General features: G+C 45.6%; 1 long non-coding RNA gene across 1 annotated transcript in view; it reads right to left on the bottom strand.

Moving 5' to 3' along the window:
• The window catches only part of LOC140411775 (uncharacterized), a 93,673-nt gene extending 85,343 nt beyond the window's left edge, over positions 1-8,330 (bottom strand). The window contains exons 1-2 of the long non-coding RNA XR_011941000.1: positions 8,272-8,330; positions 6,723-6,906 (exon numbers count right to left, since the gene is read on the bottom strand). This is a non-coding gene — a long non-coding RNA (uncharacterized lncRNA). The remainder of the gene's footprint in view (positions 1-6,722; positions 6,907-8,271) is intronic.
• Positions 8,331-13,549: the final 5,219 nt, after the last annotated feature.

Here is a 13,549-nt window from a genome sequence, read left to right as displayed (position 1 = left end):
AGAAGCAGAAAGCGTATTCCCGCCAGTGAATTTGGATGAATCCTAATCGCAGAGGTCCTCCGACCAGTAGACAATTGGGTCCCAATTTCTTGTAGATTTTCGGGCAGAAGTGTATCAACTTTTTAAAGTACTTCCCCAAAGTCTGTCTAAATTCCTGGCTACGTTTCTCAGTGTTTTCTCTCTCCTGTGTGTGTCCACCAACTCAACTAATCCAATCAAAGAACAAAGAACAAAGAAAAGTACAGCACAGGAACAGGCCCTTCGGCCCTCCAAGCCTGTGCCGACCATGCTGCCCGTCTAAACTAAAATCTTCCACACTTCCGGGGTCCGTATCCCTCTATTCCCATCCTATTCATGTATTTGTCAAACATAAGAACATAAAAACTAGGAGCAGGAGTAGGCCATCTGGCACCTCGAGCCTCGGGCCATTCAATGAGATCATGGCTGATTTTTTGTGGACTCAGCTCCACTTTCCGGCCCGAATACCATAACCCTTAATCCCTTTATTCTTCAAAAAACTGTCTATCTTTATCTTAAAAACATTTAATGAAGGAGCCTCTACTGCTTCACTGGGCAAGGAATTCCATAGATTCACAACCCTTTGGGTGAAGAAGTTCCTCCTAAACTCAGTCCTAAATCTACTTCCCCTTATTTTGAGGCTATGCCCCCTAGTTCTGCTTTCACCCGCCAGTGGAAACAACCTGCCCGCATCTATCCTACCTATTCTCTTCATAATTTTATATGTTTCTATAAGATCCCCCCTCATCCTTCTAAATTCCAACGAGTACAGTCCCAGTCTACTCAACCTCTCCTCGTAATCCAACCCCTTCAGCTCTGGGATTAACCTAGTGAATCTCCTCTGCACACCCTCCAGTGCCAGTACGTCCTTTCTCAAGTAAGGAGACCAAAACTGAACACAATACTGCAGGTGTGGCCTCACTAACACCTGATACAATTGCAGCAGAACCTCCCTAGTCTTAAACTCCTTCCCTCTAGCAATGAAGGACAACATTCCATTTGCCTTCTTAATCACCTGTTGCATCTGAAAACCAACTTTTTGCGACTCATGCACGAGCACACCCAGGTCTCTCTGCACAGCAGCCTGTTTTAATATTTTATCATTTAAATAATAATCCCTTTTGCTGTTATTCCTACTAAAATGGATAACCTCACATTTGTCAACATTGTATTCCATCTGCCAGACCCTAGCCCATTCACTTAGCCTATCCAAATCCCTCTGCAGACTTCCAGTATCCTCTGCACTTTTTGCTTTACCACTTATCTTAGTGTCGTCTGCAAACTTGGACACATTGCCCTTGGTCCCCAACTCCAAATCATCTATGTAAATTGTGAACAGTTGTGGGCCCAACACTGATCCCTGAGGGACACCACTAGCTACTGATTGCCAACCAGAGAAACACCCATTAATCCCCACTCTTTGCTTTCTATTAATTAACCAATCCTCTATCCATGCTACTACTTTCCCCTTAATGCCATGCATCTTGATCTTATGCAGCAACCTTTTGTGTGGCACCTAGTCAAAGGCTTTCTGGAAATCCAGATATACCACATCCATTGGCTCCCTGTTATCTACCGCACTGTTAATGTCCTCAAAAAATTCCACTAAATTAGTTAGGCACGACCTGCCCTTTATGAACCCATGCTGCGTCTGTCCAATGGGACAATTTCCATCCAGATGCCTCGCTATTTCTTCCTTGATGATAGATTCCAGCATCTTCCCTACTACCGAAGTTAAGCTCACTGGCCTATAATTACCCGCTTTCTGCCTACCTCATTTTTTAAACAGTGGTGTCACGTTTGCTAATTTCCAATCTGCCGGGACCACCCCAGAGTCTAGTGAATTTTGGTAAATTATCACTAGTGCATTTGCAATTTCCCTAGCCATCTCTTTTAGCACTCTGGGGTGCATTCCATCAGGTCCAGGAGACTTGTCTACCTTTAGCCTCATTAGCTTGCCCATCACTACCTCCTTGGTGATAGCAATCCTCTCAAGGTCCTCACCTGTCATAGCCTCATTTCCATCAGTCACTGGCATGTTATTTGTGTCTTCCACTGTGACCAAAAAACCTGTTCAGTTCCTCAGCCATTTCCTCATCTCCCATTATTAAATCTCCCTTCTCATCCTCTAAAGGACCAATATTTACCTTAGCCACTCTTTTTTGTTTTATGTATTTGTAGAAACTTTTACTATCTGTTTTTATATTCTGAGCAAGTTTACTCTCGTAATCTATCTTACTCTTCTTTATAGCTTTTTTAGTAGCTTTCTGTTGCCCCCTAAAGATTTCCCAGTCCTCTAGTCTGCCACTGATCTTTGCTACTTTGTATGTTTTTTCCTTCAATTTGATACTCTCCCTTATTTCCTTAGATATCCACGGTCGATTTTCCCTCTTTTTACCGTCCTTCCTTTTTGTTGGTATAAACCTTTGCTGGGCACTGTGAAAAATCACTTGGAAGGTTCTCCACTGTTCCTCAACTGTTTCACCATAAAGTCTTTGCTCCCAGTCTACCTTAGCTAGTTCTTCTCTCATCCCATTGTAATCTCCTTTGTTTAAGCACAAAACACTAGTGCTTGATTTTACCTTCTCACCCTCCATCTGTATTTTAAATTCCACCATATTGTGATCGCTCCTTCCAAGAGGGTCCCTAACTATGAGATCCTGAATCAATCCTGTCTCATTACACAGGACCAGATCTAGGACCGCTTGTTCCCTCGTAGGTTCCATTACATACTGTTCAAGGAAACTATCGCGGATATATTCTATAAATTCCTCCTCAAGGCTGCCTTGACCGACCTGGTTAAACCAATCGACATGTAGATTAAAATCCCCCATGATAACTGCTGTACCATTTCTACATGCATCTGTTATTTCTTTGTTTATTGCCTGCCCCACCATAATGTTACTATTTGGTGGCCTATAGATTGCTCCTATCAGTGACTTTTTCACCTTACTATTCCTGATTTCCACCCAAATGGATTCAACCTTATCCTCCATAGCACCGATGTCATCCCTTACTGTTGCCCGGATGTCATCCTTAAATAACAGAGCTACACCACCTCCCTTACCATCCACTCTGTCCTTCCGAAAAGTTTGATACCCTCGGATATTTAACTCCCAGTCGTGACCATCCTTTAACCATGTTTCAGTAATGGCCACTAAATCATAGTCATTCACGATGATTTGCGCCATCAACTCATTTACCTTATTCCGAATACTACGAGCATTCAGGTAAAGTACACTTATGTTGGCTTTTTTACCTCTGTTCTTAATCTTAACACCTCGATCAGTAACCTCTCCTAAGTTATATTTCCTCTTAACCTTTCTCCTAATTTTCCTTGTCGTCGAACCCATATCTTCCTGTAACAACCTGCCGCGTCGCTTACCATTAATGTTTTCACTTCCCTTTTTATTTCTTTTAGTATTCCTGGTCCTATTCACTGAGCTCCCCTCAGTCACTGTACCTTGTACTGTCGCCCTTTTGGATTTTTGACTATGGCTTCTCTGCCTTACACTTTCCCCCTTACTGCCTTTTATTTCTGTCCCTGTTTTACTACCTTCCAACTTCCTGCATCGGTTCCCATCCCCCTGCCACATTAGTTTAAACTCTCCCCAACAGCTCTAGCAAACCCCCCCCCAAGACATCGGTTCCAGTCCTGCCCAGGTGCAGACCGTCCGGTTTGTACTGGTCCCACTTAAGATGCCCCTTAAACGTCACTATCGTCCCTGCTTCCACCGCCTCCTCCGGCAGCGAGTTCCAGGCACCCACTACCCTCTGTGTAAAACACGTTAAAAAGAAGCAAAGAAAGGCCTTCCAGCATGACAGGAAAACACAAAATATCCAAATGCCTGACACCTGTAAGGCTGATAAATTTCCCAGCGATACAGATAGAACTTTGGTGAAGGTTCAGGAGGGGCTTGTTCTCTATCTGATGTTTCAAACACACACAACAAATCCCACTCCCTATTGTCAGTGTAACAGGCAGCTCCCAGTATATAAGATGGAGACGAGGTGATAAAAGGTGTGGATAAAGTAGACATGGAGCAGATGCTTCCTCTTATGGGGAATTCGAAAACGAGACGTCACAGACTTTAGATCAGAGGAAGAAAGTTTAAAACAGATTTGAGGTGAAACTACTTCTCCCAAAGGGTTGTGAATCTGTGGAATTCGCCCCCACACCCAAAGATGTGCAGTGTAGGTGAATTGGCCACACTAAATTGCCTCTAAATTGGAAAAAATGAATTGGGTACTCTAAATGTATTTATTTTATTAAATTTAAGGGGGAGTTAGACAGATTTTCAATTGGTAATGGGGTGAAGGGTTATGGAGAACGGGCAGGACGGTGGAGTTGAGGTCAGGATGGCATCAGCCATGATCGAATGGCGGAACAGGGTCAAAGGGCAGATGCCCAAATTCTGCTCCATTATATCTGATCGAATCTTATTAGCAACGCCACCCCTCAGGGAGATGAAATGAAATGAAAATCCCTTACTGTCACAAGTAGGCTTCAAATGAAGTTACTGTGAAAAGCCCCTAGTCGCCACATTCCGGCGCCTGTTTGTGGAGGCTGGTACGGGAATTGAACCGTGCTGCTGGCCTGCCTTGGTCTGCTTTAAAAGCCGGCTCTTTAGCCCTGTGCTAAACCAGCCCCAATGTGGACATTGGGGGATTGTGTGCAATGGGCTCCGTCAGCTCAGTTGCATCTCTTCAATATTCAAACTGTCTCAATGTGTCTCTGAAATCCAGCCCGGTCCCAGTTAGTGAGTTGTCCTGTGATGTGGACCAGTGTCATGGAGACCAGGATAGAGCCATGGGGAGGGGTTGTTTTGGGCAGTACGACAGATTGGGTGATAGTGGATCAGGGCCTGATTTACACTCCAATCCATTCCACCAGAGTCAATGGGAATGAAAATGGAGCTGCTGCCCAGGATGGGTTTCAGGCCCTGCTTTACCCTCCAGCCTGTGCTGTCTGATTGGATCTCAGCTGGCCCAATAGGTGGCTGGTGTACGCTCACACATTGGTGCTCCTGTCCAAGACAAATTTAAACTGCTGCTGGAATCTTCACTGAGTTATCCAATCACACCTCGATGTCAATGAGGCTACAACAGGCAGATTAACCTCGCAGGTCTGGGAAGTGGGAACAATCCACGTTCCTCTCCAAAACCTCAATCTCCATTTTCCCACTGCCGCTGGCTTGAAATCCTGGAACTGACAACTTAACGATGTTGGTGTATCTGCACCACATGGAACGCAGCGTTTAAAAACAGGGCTCATCGCCATCTTAGAACACCAAGGAAAGGGTCATAAAAACCAACCTTGTCGACAACTCCCACATCCCAAGAAGCAATAATAAATACCATGTGACCACAATCTGCAATGACTCAACCAAATATGTTCCTGGTTAAAGTTTTTTACAGCTTCATTTTTCTACAGGATTGAGGAGCAATGGAACAATCTCAAATATAAAATTCAGCTCCACCTATTGCTCTGAAATGTGGGCCCTGTAAATGTCCCAATGGACAATTGAAATGAGGTTTCAGATCTGCCTTTGGGGCAGTTTTACTTCAGTGGTCAGTGGGTGCCCCAGATCTCCCGGACATTTCCAATGACCTTGTTATTGAGTGAGGCACTCAGCTGATGTGATGACTTTGCATTGACAGAGCCACACACCATCGCCTGGCCTCTCTTCACAGTAACATTTACATGGTGCTTTGCAACTTCTGATGTTGAACTCATGGGAGACGAAGAAAAACATTGTCACAAGCTCAAAGTGACTTCACCTGCAACTGGACAAACTAAATTGCTGGATTTTCTACCCTGATATTCAAAATGGAACTGTAATTCTCTCTGACTCTTTATTCCCGGGATTAGTTACACAGATTGTCACAAGCCAGAAGCTGACAGGAATGAGGAGGTGGGTGGTGGGTGTGAGTGTGATTCCTCACAGCAGAGACTGGAGGGAATGATCCCGGGCATCCGGAAAGGGGGCAGGGAAAATATCTGGAAGTTATTGCAGCTGGGAAAGGTGAAGAGAATTCTGCACCAAAGAATGGCCAAGAGTTTCGATTTTGCCCTGGAGTGACTCAAATAGACCAGGGGCTCTGATTGGACAGACAGTCGGCGGGGATTGAACTATCTGTTCCTGCCCCCCTGTCCAATAGGAGCCCTTCAAAACATTAAAAAGATGTGTTGGAGGGCATTTTGTGATACTGGACTATGATATAAATTATAGGTGGCCCTGTCACTACATTTGTGCTCCTATATTACTTTTGAATCGTTCTGATGAAACAAAAGGTACTCATTGGCTTCGATGCCTGTTTAGAAGAGGCAATGTGTAGAAATAGAGAGTGTATTCACAATGCTGTTAATATCAGAAAAGACACGAAAAGGCCGTTAGCTATTTCCGCGTATCCGGTGTGACGAGGCGACTGTGCTCAGAGGCTTTACCGATCGTCCACTCCCGTTGGGTGGCGGTCCTGGCTTGGCACTGTGTCACGATAAATTTCACCACCCGTTATTCTCTCAACAATCTGTGCGCCTCGGATTCCCAACTAACTCTGGCCGTCACGTGAGAGCTCAATTGCCCCCTTAATTCAGGCTCAGCATGGGGCCTCGAGCCGCCAATTAGTACGAAAGAAAATGGTATCGCGGACCAACAAAACAAAACCATAAAAATACATTTTAAACTGAGTCTGTTACTCACTTGGCCTTGATACCAGATTCGTTGGATGTGACCTCACCGTCCGTCCGCCTCGCCGTGTGACTCTAATTTCTGGCGGTCAACGGTTTGACTACTCGCCTTGTCCACCGGCTCGAGCGGCGTCCGGCTCAGCAACACCCCGCCAGACTACGCCAAGTGTTAGAGGTGAAAATATTCCCACGAAGGCCTGAGTATCAGTAAAAAAAAGCAGTTTATGTCAGAATTCTGGGAGACAAGGCCTGGGGACTCCGCAGCCTATTGACAGCACCCTTTCTCACTTGAGCTAAGGCTCACACGGGTTAATATACAGATTGAAGGGGCGGAATTAGTTGTTTTCTCAATTACATACAATCAATCAACTATATTCGCGTCACACTTATTACATGCGGTCAATCAATTTTCCAAGCAGCCCCAATTATCACATATATGGTTAAAGTGGGTGTTGTCTTACCCGCCCCTAACTTCATACAGAAGTCATTGAAAACTAACATCATGATGTGTCCTGTCTACAGCTGTAGACCTTGAGCTTATCAAGGATACATTGCAAGTCTTGTTCTGTGAAGCTGTTATCAGCGGCTGTTGGGACACTCTCTATACAGACCCACGCTTGGCTCTCATGAGACAGTTTACAGGGAATGAGGCTTGTTCAGCCATTTTATATCAGGGTGACAGAGACGACACGGTTAACACATCATGGAAAAGCGAGGCACAAGGCCGCTTTTCTGGGGTCCCCCCGGGGAGCCATGAGTCTGGCGTTCGGGTAAGAGCAAAATACTCTGGTAGAAAATAAACACTGATGAAAGATGGGTGGGATCCCGCGCAGCCCCTGTGGAACAGAGACAATGGTGAGATACACAGAAGTGAGATCAGACAAATAAAACAGGAGTCATCTTAGTTCACCAGTTAGAAGAACAAATGACTGAAATGAAGCCTTCAGACCGTTGGGAAAACAGGCTAGTTTCAAGGAATTGAGCTCTGACTCCTTTAAGCACAGCAATAAAGCGAGTAAAGATAGCGGCAGTACAGACTGTGCAAACTGGCAACGACATCACAGAAAACTGCTCCAATTACGGCTAAAGACTGTCCTGGAATGTCTCAAGGAGAGGGGAAAGAATTAGGCTCCCTGGAAATGGACATTTTAAATCAACTAAAAGTTTAGACATATCCAAAGGACAGGGAGGGAAAAAAATCAAATCAAGTAAAGTCCAAAAGATCAGAAAGGGGCTGAAACGCTCAATCAGCTTTTGTTCAGAAATATCTGAGGTTGACAAATCCCCCTCCCAAAACGGAAAATGGGGAGTAAAGTCAATACAAGATTATGGTTCGAAACTTAACAATGGATTCTTGTCCAGAATAATTTCAGATCGTTTCGAGCCGTCCAGATAAACTCAGCAGTAATTCAATTCAATTGAAGCAAAAATAACCATCCAGTCACATCTCTTTCAAACACTGGTTAAATAGCGAACATTGAAAATTGAATTCAGTTTGAAGACCAAGAAAGAAATTTGAGTAACATTGAAGGAAAGAATAAATAAAGTTTGAGGTCACGTACCAGATAAAAATGGCATCATGCCAAGTTCTCCGCCTCTTTCGATTCTGCACAAAAATGTAACCATTTCAGCAAGCAGGTCACCTGTACAAAGAAATATACGTCTCTCAGAATAGCTAATGCCTAGAAAGTTAATCAGTGGCAATCGACTGAAATGGAATAACATAGATAAAGTTTCATGCCGAATGAGAATGGTAGATTTTGTTCAGTATTTTAATGAAGCGATTGTGAAATTGCTGTCTCTTTACGCTGATATTTGCGACCTGTGAGAATGTGTGTGTTTGGTCTGTGAATGTTAATTTCTCTCTGCTAAGGTTTATCTTCGAAGAAAGTAACCTTGGGTTTATAATCTGGAATTTTAGAATAGGCTCCAGAAGGATTGTTACCTAACTTATTTTGGTGAGTCGGCTGACATTGTGATTTAAAAGATCATAGTTTGAGTGTAGTTAGTAATGACATTTCCAGGGTAATTTTGATACACAAGGGATTTTAATCAGGGTACAAAATCAAGTATGTAAGAATAATATTAGTTTTATGGTGTTCATTGGACGTTCGGACTGTTGAAATACATATGACAGCTGCAATACATATGGCATATGACCAAGCCGGTGTTTCATTAGTTCAGATTGGATCCGATTGGATTTCGGCGGCAGCGGTGCGCAGGGGCCTTCTGGGAGGTGAGTAGTGAGTTTAAAAGCACTTACCTTTACAGGAGCAGCCCTTTGGATTTCGGCGGCAGCGGTGCGCAGGGGCCTTCTGGGAGGTGAGTAGTTAGTTTAAAAGCTCTTACCTTTACAGGAGCAGCCCATTGGATTTCGGCGGCAGCGGTGCGCAGGGGCCTTCTGGGAGGTGAGTAGTGAGTTTAAAAGCACTTACCTTTACAGGAGCAGCCCTTTGGATTTCGGCGGCAGCGGTGCGCAGGGGCCTTCTGGGAGGTGAGTAGTTAGTTTAAAAGCTCTTACCTTTACAGGAGCAGCCCATTGGATTTCGGCGGCAGCGGTGCGCAGGGGCCTTCTGGGAGGTGAGTAGTTAGTTTAAAAGCACTTACCTTTACAGGAGCAGCCCTTTGGATTTCGGCGGGAACCGGAAGTTCGACCTCTGGCAAGTCCCCCCCCCCCCCCCCCCCCAATAAATTCTGGTGGAGAGGAAACCCGAGACACTACACGTGTAGTGTCTCCCACCCACCCTCCTCCTCTAACCTAATAATAAGACCCATTGGTGTAAGGTAAGTGCCATATTATATTATATATTATTAGCATTGTGCAGGCCAAGGATTGGAGGTGGAGGAGCAGTCTCTGTCAGCGAGAGAACCTGAGAACATCTCAGAAGGTAAGCAAGTGATTTTTACTTTTATACCTTTTTTCAAATTGTGTGTGTCGGGGGGGACAGAAAAGCTGTGACCTGAGTGGCTGGTTGGGATTCTAACCTAAATTTTTTTGACTATTTGGGAACTAATTAAACATAATAACTTAATTATAATTTAGAGGATATCTAAGCCAGAGATCGGAGGATATTATAGTTAGCTATCGCATTTCTATTAGAAATCTAGTGCTAGGAAACAGATAGTTGACAGTAACTTTGTAATTTAAAAAAAAAAAGTATTTATAAAAAAAAAGACAAATTTTAATTTTAATTAATTGACGCAATGTCAGTTAGAGGGGTGCTGTGCTCTGACTGTGAGATGTGGCAGGTCCGGGAGGCTTCCAGCGTCCTGGATGGCTTCATCTGCAGAAAGTGCACCCAACTGCAGCTCCTCACAGACCGCATGGTTCGGTTGGAGCAGCAATTGGATGCACTTAGGAGCATGCAGGTGGCGGAAAGCGTCATAGATCGCAGTTATGTAAGTGTGGTCACACCCAAGGTGCAGGCAGAGAAATGGGTGACCACCAGAAAGGGCAGGCAGTCAGTGCAGGAATCCCCTGTGGTTGTCCCCCTCTCGAACAGATATACCCCTTTGGATACTGTCGGGGGGGATAGCCTATCAGGGGAAAACAGCAGCAGCCAGAGCAGTGGCACCACGGCTGGCTCTGATGTTCAGAAGGGAGGGTCAAAGCGCAGAAGAGTAATAGTTATAGGGGACTCTATAGTCAGGGGAACAGATAGGCGCTTCTGTGGACGTGAAAGAGACTCCAGGATGGTATGTTGCCTCCCTGGTGCCAGGGTCCAGGATGTCTCCGAACGGGTAGAGGGAATCCTGAAGGGGGAGGGCAAACAGGTAGAGGTCGTTGTACATATTGGTACTAACGACATAGGCAGGAAGAGGCATGAGGTCCTGCAGCAGGAGTTCAGGGAGCTAGGCAGAAAGTTAAAAGACAGGACCTCGAGGGTTGTAATCTCGGGATTACTCCCTGTGCCACGTGCCAGTGAGGCTAGAAATAGGAAGATAGAGCAGACAAACACGTGGCTAAACAGCTGGTGTAGGAGGGAGGGTTTCGGTTATCTGGACCACTGGGAGCTCTTCCGGGGCAGGTGTGACCTGTATAAGATGGACGGGTTGCATCTAAACCGGAGAGGCATAAATATCCTGGCCGCGAGATTTGCTAGTGTCACACGGGAGGGTTTAAACTAGTATGGCAGGGGGGTGGGCACGGGAGCAATAGGTCAGAAGGTGAGAGCGTTGAGGGAGAACTAGGGAATATGGACAGTGTGGCTCTGAGGCAGAGCAGACGGGGAGAAGTTGCTGAACACAGCGGGTCTGGTGGCCTGAAGTGCATATGTTTTAATGCAAGGAGCATTACGGGTAAGGCAGATGAACTTAGAGCTTGGATTAGTACTTGGAACTATGATGTTGTTGCCATTACAGAGACCTGGTTGAGGGAAGGGCAGGATTGGCAGCTAAACGTTCCAGGATTTAGATGTTTCAGGCGGGATAGAGGGGGATGTAAAAGGGGAGGCGGAGTTGCGCTACTTGTTCAGGAGAGTATCACAGCTATACAGCGAGAGGACACCTCAGAGGGCAGTGAGGCTATATGGGTAGAGATCAGGAATAAGAAGGGTGCAGTCACAATGTTGGGGGTATACTACAGGCCTCCCAACAGCCAGCGGGAGATAGAGGAGCAGATAGGTAGACAGATTTTGGAAAAGAGTAAAAACAACAGGGTTGTGGTGATGGGAGACTTCAACTTCCCCAATATTGACTGGGACTCACTTAGTGCCAGGGGCTTAGACGGGGCAGAGTTTGTAAGGAGCATCCAGGAGGGCTTCTTAAAACAATATGTAAACAGTCCAACTAGGGAAGAGGCGGTACTGGACCTGGTATTGGGGAATGAGCCCGGCCAGGTGGTAGATGTTTCAGTAGGGGAGCATTTCGGTAACAGTGACCACAATTCAGTAAGTTTTAAAGTACTGGTGGACAAGGATAAGAGTGGTCCGAGGATGAATGTGCTAAATTGGGGGAAGGCTAATTATAACAATATTAGGCGGGAACTGAAGAGCATAGATTGGGGGCGGATGTTTGAGGGCAAATCAACATCTGACATGTGGGAGGCTTTCAAGTGTCAGTTGATAGGAATACAGGACAGGCATGTTCCTGTGAGGAAGAAAGACAAATACGGCAATTTTCGGGAACCTTGGATGACGAATGATATTGTAGGCCTCGTCAAAAAGAAAAAGGAGGCATTTGTCAGGGCTAAAAGGCTGGGAACAGACGAAGCCTGTGTGGCATATAAGGAAAGTAGGAAGGAACTTAAGCAGGGAGTCAGGAGGGCTATGAGGGGTCATGAAAAGTCATTGGCAAATAGGGTTAAGGAAAATCCCAAGGCTTTTTACACTTACATAAAAAGCAAGAGGGTAGCCAGGGGAAGGGTTGGCCCACTGAAGGATAGGCAAGGGAATCTATGTGTGGAGCCAGAGGAAATGGGCGAGGTACTAAATGAATACTTTGCATCAGTATTCACCAAAGAGAAGGAATTGGTAGATGTTGAGTCTGGAGAAGGGGGTGTAGATAGCCTGGGTCACATTGTGATCCAAAAAGACGAGGTGTTGGGTGTCTTAAAAAATATTAAGGTAGATAAGTCCCCAGGGCCGGATGGGATCTACCCCAGAATACTGAAGGAGGCTGGAGAGGAAATTGCGGAGGCCTTGACAGAAATCTTTGGATCCTCGCTGTCTTCAGGGGATGTCCCGGAGGACTGGAGAATAGCCAATGTTGTTCCTCTGTTTAAGAAGGGTGGCAGGGATAATCCCGGGAACTACAGGCCGGTGAGCCTTACTTCAGTGGTAGGGAAATTACTGGAGAGAATTCTTCGAGACAGGATCTACTCCCATTTGGAAGCAAATGGACGTATTAGTGAGAGGCAGCACGGTTTTGTGAAGGGGAGGTCGTGTCTCACTAACTTGATCGAGTTTTTCGAGGAGGTCACTAAGATGATTGATGCAGGTAGGGCAGTAGATGTTGTCTATATGGACTTCAGTAAGGCCTTTGACAAGGTCCCTCATGGTAGACTAGTACAAAAGGTGAAGTCACACGGGATCAGGGGTGAACTGGCAAGGTGGATACAGAACTGGCTAGGCCATAGAAGGCAGAGGGTAGCAATGGAGGGATGCTTTTCTAATTGGAGGGCTGTGACCAGTGGTGTTCCACAGGGATCAGTGCTGGGACCTTTGCTCTTTGTAGTATATATAAATGATTTGGAGGAAAATGTAACTGGTCTGATTAGTAAGTTTGCAGACGACACAAAGGTTGGTGGAATTGCGGATAGCGATGAGGACTGTCTGAGGATACAGCAGGATTTAGATTGTCTGGAGACTTGGGCGGAGAGATGGCAGATGGAGTTTAACCTGGACAAATGTGAGGTAATGCATTTTGGAAGGGCTAATGCAGGTAGGGAATATACAGTGAATGGTAGAACCCTCAAGAGTATTGAAAGTCAAAGAGATCTAGGAGTACAGGTCCACAGATCACTGAAAGGGGCTACACAGGTGGAGAAGGTAGTCAAGAAGGCATACGGCATGCTTGCCTTCATTGGCCGGGGCATTGAGTATAAGAATTGGCAAGTCATGTTGCAGCTGTATAGAACCTTAGTTAGGCCACACTTGGAGTATAGTGTTCAATTCTGGTCGCCACACTACCAGAAGGATGTGGAGGCTTTAGAGAGGGTGCAGAAGAGATTTACCAGAATGTTGCCTGGTATGGAGGGCATAAGCTATGAGGAGCGATTGAATAAACTCGGTTTGTTCTCACTGGAACGAAGGAGGTTGAGGGGCGACCTGATAGAGGTATACAAAATTATGAGGGGCATAGACAGAGTGGATAGTCAGAGGCTTTTCCCCAGGGTAGAGG

Source organism: Scyliorhinus torazame, chromosome 4, assembly GCF_047496885.1.
Source record: "Scyliorhinus torazame isolate Kashiwa2021f chromosome 4, sScyTor2.1, whole genome shotgun sequence".
In the NCBI taxonomy this organism is placed as follows: Eukaryota; Metazoa; Chordata; class Chondrichthyes; order Carcharhiniformes; family Scyliorhinidae; genus Scyliorhinus; species Scyliorhinus torazame.
This window is presented reverse-complemented; position numbering and strand designations above follow the sequence as displayed.